Source organism: Temnothorax nylanderi, unplaced genomic scaffold (genome assembly GCF_030848795.1).
Source record: "Temnothorax nylanderi isolate EJ_2023f unplaced genomic scaffold, tnyl_v1.0 TNYL_tig0012_pilon, whole genome shotgun sequence".
Taxonomy (NCBI): Eukaryota; Metazoa; Arthropoda; class Insecta; order Hymenoptera; family Formicidae; genus Temnothorax; species Temnothorax nylanderi.
Genome location: NW_027249074.1, coordinates 1,592,057 through 1,605,334, shown reverse-complemented (window position 1 = coordinate 1,605,334; position 13,278 = coordinate 1,592,057). Strand labels below are relative to the sequence as shown.

At 38.8% G+C, this 13,278-nt stretch overlaps 1 protein-coding gene across 4 annotated transcripts in view; it reads right to left on the bottom strand.

Annotated features, from left to right (window-relative positions):
- LOC139767821 (luciferin 4-monooxygenase-like) overlaps positions 1 to 7,241 on the bottom strand; it is a 33,737-nt gene extending 26,496 nt beyond the window's left edge. For all 4 annotated transcript variants that reach the window (XR_011717226.1, XM_071697477.1, XM_071697476.1 and 1 more), the window contains exon 1: positions 6,737 to 7,241. The gene's annotated coding sequence lies outside the window, so the exon portion shown is untranslated. The remainder of the gene's footprint in view (positions 1 to 6,736) is intronic.
- Between the last annotated feature and the right edge of the window lie 6,037 nt (positions 7,242 to 13,278).

The window sequence follows — 13,278 nt, the reverse complement described above, 5'->3', positions numbered from 1 at the left end:
ATTAGCTGAGATATGGCTCAGCACCGTGTATTAATTAATTAATACATTTATTTATATTCGGAGTGGTGAGGTTTGCGCGTGGATCAAGTCGAGCGTGATAAATTATACATATAAGCGGCATGTCGTCATATTATCTCCATTACTTGTTGTGTTCAGAATTGTAAACGCACGTTATCATCGTCGTTGTCGTCACCGTCTTCTATACCATATAACAATATATTGCATAAAACATGATGCGCGAAATTGCAGCGAGAAAAAAATGAATAATAATTACGAGGAGAGGGGGCACTGAGAAGAACGGGTTCGAAACTTGCGAAAAAAACTCGTCAAGTTCCGTCACGATCGCTTTTATATGGCACTAGTAGAGCATTCTTGCTAACTCACCGAGGCCGGGCTCGATATAAATTTAAATTATGCTCCACGAAGTCACCTTCCCATCCCTTCTCGTTTCCGTACAGCGATCGACAATGCCGAGTCGAGAGAGAACTGCTGCACAGGCAGCAAGCGCGAATAATCGAATCCATAAAGTCAGCAGCATGGTCTGCTTTATGCTAGCCCGTTGGACGTCCATCGACCTTCTCCCTCTCGTTACCGTCGCACGTCACACCCGAACCCTTCATCGACTCCCTTCGACACTACCCTTCGTAATCCGCCATCCTCGCGAACGATTTCTATCGCTCGTGATTTTTCATTAGCGTCGTCGGATTTGTCACTGTTCATTTCTCGCCGATAACGCTAGATCCACTGGACTGATTGCTGATTTACGGCCAGCACGTGTCGTCCCCCAGATTTTTTTTGTTTCTCGTTTGACAAACGCGCGACCGCGCACGTTTGTCTCTCGCGATCTCCATTTTGCGTCGCATCAACCGTCGCGATTGCATCGAGAGATTTTGCAATATGTTTCGATAACTATCGGAAAGTCCGGGAAACAAAAGTGTAGTGTAGATTTGTAAAACATGATAAATTCGATACACCGCTGTTCTTTTTATCCGAATGAATTATCTGGCGTTGATCTTTCCTTAAGAGTACAAGTCGTCGTATAAATATTTGTTGAATTTTAAGGCTGTATAAAATATCTGTAGAATAAGATCTAGAATTTTTTATATATACGATATAAAGAATTTGATGTTACAATGTATTTTATTAGATTTTCATATACGATTTATTTCACGCTTGTCGAGGATCGATTTTCGCGTGTATCCAATTCTCCTTCGTCTTCTCTTCATGGACACCCTTTTTAATTAACGTTCACGCCGATGGCATCCCTCACGTAACGATGGCAGGTATAACGAATTCCTTGGCGTTCTTTATTAATGCCAATTAAGTATAACGGTTCCCTTTATAAAAGGGAAGAATAATCTGGGTTAATTACGTAAGCGATTCAACTTTTTTTAGAATGATGTTTTAAGATTAATCTATCTACGTATATTCAGACTTCGTTAGTAATGTCGTCTGTAATTATGAGTTACATAGTATGAAGTCACATGTAAAAGAAATACATGTAAAAAGTGTTGTAACATTTTTATTTATAAATATTTTTATATTTTGTGCATTAATTTCTCCCTAAACGTATGACGTATAACGCGATGTACAGAAAGTGCCTTAGAACCTCTAAATCCACTTAATTTTGAGAAAATATTGAATCTGGAGTCGACCATTTATTATGGAAGATTTTTAGTAAAATAGATGTTAATATGTTATTAAGATTATAGTCGCGGCAGTACCTTGCACGAGAATTCAAGCAGAAATAACAGTAATTCAAAAATTCTGAACAAACCGACGTTGAATAATGCTGTCATGACTCGGTCGTGAATAAAGTTTAATCCCGGTCCCTTAAATAAACTATATAAATTTCATTTGTGGCCCGGCCGGGCGAGTTAACGACTTACTAAATCTCTTTTAATGAGCCGTCGGCCACAAGCGACTTATAAATGACTAGCTACGGGGATCGGCAGTTCTGCAGGATTTCCCGTAGGATACGTAGAGGAATTAAGCAACACTTGAGAACGCCATAGCGTTATAGCATTTAACGTCACTATTGAAACTTAACAGGCGAGAAATTTCCGACGAATTTTCCATTCTTATCGGTCGGATTAATCACGCGGATAAAATTATCATCCACTCTTTTACACGAACTAAAATGCGCGCCAGATGTTTCATATTATTAATTTAATGGATCTGTGTAATTTACGATCACACGTCCTTCCTCCCCATGAGTGTTTCGCATTATTGGCCGAGCTTGACGGAATAATCACCCTGCTAATTAATCATTATTGGCCTAATGGAACTGCTTATATTATTGCGGTGCAGAAGATAATGTCATAAATTACAGCGGATTCGCTTGCTTTCTGTTAATTCTCCCGACGCATTAAATGTCAGTCATTTAATAATTAGTAGGCACTGGCTCAATTGAGCCACTCCGAGCGACGCTAAGTTGCTATAATAAAAATTACACGTCTGTTAAATAAAACCGAAATCATACTCAGTAGCTTCCATTTTACCAAGGTTTGCTATTACGCGGGATGAGTGCGTATTATACCTACAATAGATTTGAAATCAGCGTGGAAATCATAACAGAGAAATGTTTAATTCCTATCTTTTCTCATAACACGTTTTCTTTATTACGTGTATCTATCTGTTATATTGCTTCGTGTTTGAGCGTATTAAATCGCTTTCGTCAAGCCGCTTCCGCGGAATTAGTTCGACGCGCAGAACAGCCACGCTCTGCAGCATCTATAAGAACAAATTTGAGCGAGCGACGACGTAACAAGGCAACTCCCACGACGCGCGACGGCGAGGACGGAATGATCCAGCAGCAGCTTATTATTAATTCCCTGATGGCGTCGCGCGGCGCGTGTTGTTCTCCATCTCTCTCTATTCTGCTCGCTCTAAAGTAAGATGTTTTTGAAAATACACGCGGGGACGAGCGCTGCATCGCCGTTAAGCTCATTCCCGTCGCGCTTTCAGGCTCCTTCGGCGCAACGGCGCGGCGGGCGCCTCTCTCATCAGCATCTACCAATCTGGCATTTCCATTTCTCGTCGTCCTTACCCCCTTACCGCCGATGTCTCGATCTTACCTCTTAGCACCATCGCGTGCATCCCTTTCCCATGTAAAAGGGACATCTCTCTCACTGTCTTGCAATTTTCCACCACACATTACTGCCATCCCATCCTCGACCTCTGTTCGACGTACGACATTTCCTTCTTGCCGACACAAATTTTCATGTAGCGAAGAAGCATTGTGACATTAAAGACCTGCCGTAAATTACAAGGATTTGCGTTTGAAAGAGAAACATCTCCTTCCTTACTTGCCGGGGATTCGCGCCTTTCCTGACATCTCCTACTTCCAGCTCGACGAACCGCCGTCTTCTGATTTCGTCGTGAGAGACAACGACGAGCAAAGAAATGCTTGTTTGCTTAAGCGTAGGCCGACGTTATTCTCGAGATGGAAAATTAAAAAACGGGAGAAAAAATTTATAGTAGGTTATTTTCGAATTGCCTTCTTGATAAAAAATTAAATAAAAATCTTATTTGTCAATGTCTTGTTATTTTTATCGAATGCTTAACTTATAAAATTTTTAATGTAATGCCAAATAGTATTTTATGTAATTTTATTTATTTTAAATTCGTCGAGATATTTGGTGATTTCTAAAACAGTTTTTTTAAAAACCTATTTTCTATTTTCTGTAACTGGAACAAGTTTAAGTTATTGCACATGCGATCTTTATTTAGAGTGAGTATTTAATTTACGTAATACAGACGTTCAATGAGACTTTATCTTGAATCCTGTACGAAAAATTTGACACTGATTAATTACGAGATACTAACTTTTGATAATAGCGAGCTACGTTTGTTTAATCGTTCAGTGGCGTGTGATGCATCAAAACCGATAAAAACAGTTCAGCTTTCTACGTAGCTTGTAGAACTAGCGAATTGTACAATTGACGTACAAACACACGCGCGCAGAAAGACTGACGTAATCGAACCGCAGCGTAGCTGCGAATGAAAAAATAATCGGAAACTCTGACAGTGACGTGTTCACCTGTTCGAATTTTAGATCGACCTCGGGAAAGAAAAAATTTTCGATGCTGTGTTACAATCAGTCCTGATCGGGCAGTGATTATTCGCACATACGCCTAGCTGAAATTTATCGCTCATATTTGCAGCCTGAAGAAAGACGTGCGTCGATAATATAGTAATTGTTTCGTAAATCTGTACACACACACACACACACACACACACACACACACAGTAAATGTCTACACGGAGAACTTCATGAAAGTCTTTTAGCTTTGAAATATTTTTTATCGAAGATTCGCGATCATTGTTTGTCTTTATTTTAGGAATTCATGAGAAGTTAGAGTTGAAAGTAATATAATATCATATACACAAGAATATCCTCCTTAAAGTTTCTTTTATTTCTTCTTTTGCTCTTTAAATCTCCTATGCGGCAGAAATTAGAAATTTAAGTAGCACTCGAGAATTTTCGACAACAATACCGGAAGCGTGCGATATCGATCTGAGCATAAACGATAAGAGCCGGGAACGGGCCAAATTGCGAGTTAATAAAATTGGAAAACAAAAAAAGTTGCACGACTCACGGGACATAAAAGTCGTGCTTCCTTGACTAGCTTTCGCCGAAAGATTCGAAAACTTTCCACATCGGAACAACAACTTCACGGACCGCTTTAAAATGTAATTTGCACGACCAATTTAAGTCAAGTCACCGTGCACCGGCTCCGGCTCTTCTTCTAAGCGTAACTCTTCGAAATAATTAGCAACGTCTTGCGTCCGAGGTAAATCGTGCTCGGCGCGACTATTCGGAAAGAGAGCGAGCGATTTACGTTGGTCGTCTCGTTAAAATTCGCTCTCACCTTTCCGCTCCGTTCCTCGGAAGGTAACTTTTGTCGAGCGTGTAATTAAATTTCCGGATCCGCTCTGTTGGGGTCGGCCATCGGTTCTGTTTGCGGCCTTTATAATAGAGTTCCATGCACGGAATAGAGAGAAAGAGAGAAATTATATGCCCGGGCCTCGCGCAACAACGAATAAATAACGACGCAGCGTAAACCTAAACACGCGGATAGGGACCAACAAACGCTATAATTGTTAATGCCGCAAATGGTGGTCGTTTGTCGAGACGGCCGATGGCTATTTAAACGGCAAACAATCTGTTTATACGTTGCATTTTATCGCATACATACAATACGTTTTCGCGCGGCACGGTCGTTCCTGGTAATTGTCCAGGCGCAAACTCGCACACGCGAACACGTTCGCAGCTTTCATACAATTCGATTTTGTTCACGCTGTTGCCGTCGCACCACATCCCTCGCGGATTAGAACATCGGGGCGTGTATGCTTTCAATTCCATTAACAGAGAGTATTGTATTTTAAGAATTATTGGCAAAAATGGTTATGTGTTCGAAAAGAATAATTGATTGTATTATCTTGATAATCTGTAATTATATTTAAATTAAAAGAATTAAGTTTTTATCTGTGCAAAAAAGGAGAAATAATATACATCCTTTCTTAATGATCCCTTCTTTACTGCAACGACAACGACCTGATTGATCCTCCAATTAAATCTGTATTTATAGAATTTATTCATTTTTGAAAATGCAATCTCTCTATCTAATTTTTACCATAGTATGAGAATACTTTCCTTACTCCTCAACACACTCAAAGTCAAAGAGATAGTAAATATCACGAGATGAGATGAATAAGCAATTATCAATAATAAATATTTAATTACGATGTACCATTGCCAAATGACGAAATAAAAGTAGCATAACGACATTACTTTTTAACGAAAAAGTGTCGCTGGAATATTTCCTTAAGAAATACTTCGAGAAATGTACTCGGAGAGTAGCGCAGCGACTACGGAGCATTCGTCGACCTTCGAAAAATCTCCGTAACTCGGATAAAGCTCGCCCGCCGCTTGCAAATCGACCGTCGCGCATTTGACTATTCGAAGGCAGATATTAAATGAGTAGCGTATCAAGCGAATTGAAAACGTGCCCGGAAAAGGCCGCGCGGAGAAGGAATCGGGGGCTCGCGAGCTTATTTCGCATTCGACGTTCCGGGTCGCGAATATTTCAGCGCGCTTAATGTTTGCGCGCACGAACGCGCGCGCACGTGAACCGGAAATATTTTACACTGCGCTGGGAATTGCGCCGAGTAAGAGTCGCGGTTCTAACGAACGTTTGACGAGAGCTCCAGGGGATGAATTGCGGAGCTGTTTATGCTCCGAAATTAAAATAGTCGCGAGAGACGAAGCGTTTCCGTATACTTCTTCGCGCGAACGTTCCGCGTACGTGCAAGGTGTGCATGAAATGCATTTACATATCCGCGAATTGCAGGAATATGCATAATTGGATTTTCTGATTGAATCCACATATGGTGGCTTGCATTAAGATATCCAGATACTATGATGTTTGATAAGTTAAAAATACTCTTCTCAGCTCCAATCAGCTATTACACAAAGTTACCAATAAGTTTTTTTTAATAAAAAATTTCATAAAGGGGCTAGCGAACAAAGTTCGTTCTTAGTGCTTATAATTATATATTACAAGCGACGAATGTACATATACATATATTCCAATTTAAAACTGCGAGCCGATAAATGTCGGACTGAAACACAGCTATCGTTGGAACATTAAAAACCCTTCCCTCCCCGGAATTAAATCGACGCGATTTAATTATCTAAAATCTGTAAAGAAATTATTGCGAAAAATATTACCTCAGCCAGGATTCGAACCTGGAACCTGGAACGCCGACAGGTGGGTAAGTCGTGGATGAGGACGTGACACGGGTGATGTAGAATGATCTCGCACTCACCGTATACGATAATTAAGACAAAATATATATTGTAAATCTCAAGTACAAATTTCCGTACTCGGATTGACTGAGTATGGTCGTTGATCGCGCAAAATTGACGAAGCCTTTTTGTATCGCGTTCGCGTGTAAATTGCGTTAACTGCTCGGACGATTATAATGTCGCGCTAACGAATATATTCGCCGCTATCACCAGTCTCGGCTATCGCGCTGTTCGCGGGGTACCCGTTGTTATCGCGGACAAGACATACGCACATCTGCACCGTATGCTGCCCGGCGGGTAACTTCTCGTTCGTTGGTTAAGGCCTTCACACATAAAATCGCGTAAGGACGTAAAACGTATGCGTAAAAAAATCGACCAGTCCCAATCAAGTATTGCGTGATCTTTTTACGCTTACGTTTTATGTCCTTACGGCATTTTATGTGTGAAGGCCTTTACCGTGGATCCTTGTGTTGCCCCACTCCGTGCCGCCATCACGCATGATTGTCGTGTATTCATAATTACGCGTATGTAATTCCACGTCGAAGCGTGAAAAACAATTTTTTCTTGTCTCCGCTTGAATAGGCATTCCGCGTTTTTTTACGTAGAAATTTCTGCTCTATAAATCCCGTTCGCCTTGTGATTAATACATTATATTTTCACGCGCTAACAATATTTTATACATGCGATGAAGTTTTCCGGCTGCGCCGCCTCCGAACTCTACGTCCGTTTCGGATGCGGCGCCTCACAATTATCCTTCGACTGTCGCACGACGTCATACGCCCGTTATCCGACGTCTTCCGCGTTCAATTAATTCGCGCTTCGAAATATGACCAGTAGCCCTATTCTGTAATTCTAACGACAGTATCGGTATCGTTATATCGATACCGACACGTTAAGAGTTACAGAATAGGGGTACTGTACTGTCCGTAGACGTGATAGGCGTGTGGCGTCATGGCTCATTGCCAAATCTCGCTTCGCTAGCACGCTCGGTTCGCTAGTTCGCTGCGCGGGCCTCCGAGCGGTTATCACCGATCCCATCGTCGCGGTAACGATAGCTGTGTTTCAGTCCGACATTTATCGGCTCGCAGTTTTAAATTGGAATATATATGTATATTCGTCGCTTGTAATATATAATTATAAGCACTATAAGAACGAGCTTTGTTCGCTAGCCCTTTTATGAAATTATTTATATTATGCGAACCACACACATGACAAACTAATTGTTTTTATAAAAAAGTTATTTGAAAATTTATGATAACTGCAATTCATTATTTTATTGCATTATTTTATTTAGTATATATTTTTTGTACTGTCACACATCACACGCAAAAATTTATGACGTTGTGTTAATCTGGCTTCGTGTTTTCGAAATTTTGTAAAATTTCTCGCGGACTACGTAGCGTTAAAAGTTATTCGAACGAGAAACTTTACGATATTTGAACGATCTTGCAGGATATAATAAATAAAAGCAGTGTTTCTCTGCGGTATTGTTCTTGCTAATTGCAAATACCCTTGCGGGATTCAAGTGACTATATCTTCGCTGTACCAAAGAGCCGACTGACTTATACCCTGTGGATTATGAAACCACGCGCGCGACGGCGAAAATGAATTACTTCACTTTCCCACCTTCTCAATCATTAATGAGCTTCGTGTGAGAGAAACGCTAACGCTTTAAACGATCATAACGAGCCAGGCTTCCACCTCGCCCTCGCTTTTCATTTATCCCATTTACGAGTCTTATTGCGGATCCTTTGGAAATACCGAAAAGCGTACCAAAAAGCGTGTAAACAATTTGAAATATTTATGAATTATTTTCTGTCGGTTGCATTTATTCCATAGAACATCTGTCGGGTTTCATTGCGCGTTACGATTAGAATTAGAAAGTCCTTAGAATGAAGTGATGAAATTACAGCATTGTTACTTTTACCAATTTTAAATTTGACTAAAAAGTGACTATAAATATAAATATAAATTTAAAGTAAATATAAATTTTATTTTATACCAGGTACGATTATGTTTGAATTTGTTCAATTAGAGTTAATATATTTCACTGGCAAAAATTCCAAATATTATAGGAAGGGAGGATAGGAAAACACATTTGTTTGATAAAATATAATGTGTACAGTATGATGTGAGTATTTTATTTGCATTACGGACCAATTATTTTAATATGCATAATTTGATTTTAATAATGTTAATAAATTATTTTACAATTATCTCACTGCGATATTTCGTTCCTTTTCAATTTATATTTTATTTGAATGAAATCCGGTCATTATTCCGCTATGCGAAATGCCATTGCATAAATTTTGCGTTACAAATGCAGATGAATTTCAACGAGATCAATTACAAAGAAATCGCATCTAGCAAACTCACATAAAGACAGAATATATGTAATAGGCACAGCAAAAGTAGGTTTTTTAGTGAAGGGGAGCTCATCGGGCACTTGAGCACTCGTTAAGGAGCAGAGATGACATTTTCGTTAAAGCGTGGGAGCATGATGAGATGCAAATAAAAAGGCGCTTCTGTCACCACGCGATGTTTTGTGCTTCAATACTTTTTTTAAGAATTTTTAGAGATTAGTATCAAAATAGATTTTCGATTATGTATATTTCGCTAATTAAGAGTAGATTAAACGCAGCTTGATTACAAATTCGAGATATTTGTAGAACCGAATTCCCCCCCCGATCTGCCTCTCTTCTGAATAATATTAATGAGATTGTTAGTCTCTTTTTGTATCTTTTATGTTTTTTTCTGTAAATTTTATTTTAATGAGGAATAAACAATTGCAAATATGCCACACTTCTTTTCAACGATGAACAGAATAATACATTTATAATTGCTCGTTTTCCAAGTTGAAACTAATGTTCTTGAACCTAATGTAACTTTAAAAAAATGGAGGCTATCGCGTATCGCGTTATTAACTTTTTATGGTGCTATCAAGCGTACGGAATATAAGTTTTTCAAGCAATCTGATAAAAAACGATTCTACTCAATCGACTCGGCGACGTGACTATTAACACAATGAGTTTTGGGAATAAAACGATAAAAAACAGGATATTGTACCAGTAATGTTCGAGTGTCTATATAATCGAGAGTTTTCGAGTGGCTATTGTGTGATGCATCGTAAAGCGAGATTGGATCGATGATTTGCGCAATTGATGATAAAATCGACCGACATCCGGTCGCGGGTATTTGATTGCGGCTAGGCAAAGAGAACGACCGGCGTAATAATAGACAGTAAAGTTTCTAAAGTAGCAGCAGGAATCAATGAATCGACCAGTCACGGACGCGACGATGAACTCGATGGAGCGCGCCGCGAGGAGACTATTCGTAACTTTTCTGATCAAGAAGAGAAGTTTTCGCGAGCTGTAGCATATTTTCGATTGATGCGCTTACGGTCCTGTAATGAAATCACGCGGCGACAAGAAAACACGCTCAACATCCGGCAAGATTGCAGAATAATTGATTGAGCAATAATAATGTCACAAATGATACATAATTTCTCGATAATGTGTTGATGTAAAAGTTATTTCTGCTACTTTACAATCTATTCAATTTATCTATTATAGTTTCACTTTGCTTTGATTTTTTAAGTTAATAAGGTACGCTGGAAGTTCCAATTTAAAAGTTATCGATATCTTGACGTTAAGAGCATTATTTGATAATATTTTTTCATTGCGACTCTTACAATTCAACGACGTAACTTATCAAATAATTAGTACAAAAATAAAATATCGGAAATCAAAATTATATCTTAATAAATGCAAACTTTTAATATGTTTTAATCATAAATTTGTGCCAGCCTCGTGTAAGATAGCTTGAACTTTTATTTCTCCCTTCTTATTTTTCTTTTGCGAGGGTTCGGAAGATGCTTGCTGTTACATTGCCAGTCATTGTGCATACGGAACAACACCGTAACCAGTCGTGCGCACGCTATTTCGAATCGGGCGGTATTACTTGGGCAATATAGTTGTCTCGCGTGTCGCAACTCCGAGGACATCTCGACGTCCTCCAATAACGGGAAAATTTCGTGAGCTGGTTTTTTTTACTTTTCTCTATATCCGGTAACATTTGCTGAGGCGAGCATGAGATTCGGTCACGCGCTAGCTTTTCGGGATACAGATCCAATTTTTGAATGAATTTGACAAGGCAAACGTATGCAGGGTCGTGCAAGCTGGCGGGAAGGAAGGAAGGAAAGTAGGAACGGGTAGGTCTCACGCAGAGTTGTGTGGAAGACGCCCGCGTTGCGGTGAGATGTAATTAAACATGTAGTACGGAGCTTAATTCGATCGGTGGAACTTCGACGTGCTCCACGCAAACGCTCATACCTTATGTAAGATGGTTGTTGCGCAAAATACCGAAACACTCGAGATGGATCTGATAGCACCGTTATGATATTAGTGTTCCTGGGGTTGCTCGTGGTAACAATTCCGTTGTTATGTCGTTGCCGGTTGCCAGGAATGTTCCGCAACTTGGAGCCACCGACATCTGCAGATTTATATTACATGATTCCTCCCGCAGGGATGACTGATCCGCACAGTCATTTGGGCTTAGTGAACCCGCGGACCCGAGCTCAATACACTGTGGACATTCACACACATTTACACGTCGTGTACATTCATATATATACATACACTTTTTCGTGAATATAACAGGGCAATAAACGGGATAGGTAGGGAAAATGGAAGCAAGGTAAAATTTAATTTAAAAATAATAAAAAGAGTAAGAATAAAAACTAGACTCTTTTATACGCACATGAGATAAATGGAACAAGATAAGGAAAATTAGAATTTATTTTTTTACACCTCTTAAAATTAAGAAAAAAATTTACGTGATTCTTGTGATTCTCGTAATTTCGCATGATTGTTTTTTTTTTTGTTACTATTTGTGCAATTATCTTTATGTAATTTTGTAATATTCTGTTTAATGATTTTATCACTCGTGTTCCGACTATTGCAAAGCATTTTCTGTTTACTATAGAAAGTAAAAGATATATATTTATTGGAATAATTATGTTTTATTACGGGAGACAAAGAATAACTTATATGAATTATTTATATTTATATAATTTTTTTATATGCATGAATTTCTATAAGCCTGTTTCGCGTTTCTTGAAAAATTCTCATTTACGCGCGAGATCACGTAAACTTGCTTCGAATTATGGTGGCTGTAAGGAAATGCGCAGGGGCGTTAATACGAGACTCGATTTTATAGCGAGACGATCAAAGAGCCATTAAGAAAAGCGACGGAAGAAGGCGCTGATGAAAGAGCGGGGAGAAATAGGGCACATAGGAAGAACGGGACGTAATTAAACATGCAGCCCGATCCTTAATTTGATCGATGCAACCTCGCAGCCGCGTTCGATTCACTCGGTTGACTATAATTTCGTGGTTAATGGAATATATATCCACCCGACGCGCGCGCGCGGCGCGAGATGAATAACTATTTCCAGAAAACTCGAGCTTTAATTAATCTTGAGAAAATTATAAGAAATTAATTTGATTGCTATCAATACCTATAGAGGTATTATTCATTCTTTTGTTTCGTCAATGCTATTTTTAGTTAAGGGCGCAAAATAGAAAATAGTATTCTTTATTAAATAGAAATTTATTTATATGTGGAAACAGCAGGCTTTTATTTTTTAATACATTAATAGAATGTTTTAAATATTATTTATCTTATATTCAGATTTTAACTTGTTCTAATTGTTTTAAAAAATGTAAAAAATTCTAAATTTAATCACACTGAACATTTCAATCAGCAATCATGGATGGATGAGTTATGCGGACAAACGATACCCCAGTCTTTGCTTTTAAAAGGAAATCTTTGCAGTCTTATTTCGTGGCGATATGGCACCATAGGGATTACACGTAGCCTCGTAATGGCGAGCAACATTTCTTCCAGCTCGTAATAGTTATCGAACACAATGAATCTTTGTTAGCTGGTCTGAATTTATTGTGTAATATCTATTTTTAGAGAAAGAATCAACCGCAAATATGAAATTTTTCACAAAAATCCGATCGTTCTTATATCTTTTCTACTGGAAAAAACATATATGTTTCAATTTAATTCTTAATCTTATATCAGTTAGCAAATGAATCTGAAAGAGTAGTAACATGTTGTTTTCTCATATTAATAAACTGTTATTTAATTAATTTTTAAACGATGTTGAAAGATATCTAGATCCGTACATTCTACACATTTAATGATAAATATGTGATATATGCAAGCTATATTTTCGCACCATATCACGATACCCTCGCGACCGATGAATTTTTCAAAGTATATCGTCAGTATGAACGATAGTCGCCGGATTAAGGGTTGAATCTTCACGGCATTCGGGTTAGGGGGACGCTTTCGTCATTTATCAAAAGGCGCTTTCTCGAATGGCATGGGAAAGTTTTGTCGCGGTCTTCTCTTCGTTTCCTATGGCTCGAATGCGGACGAAAATGAATTACGAG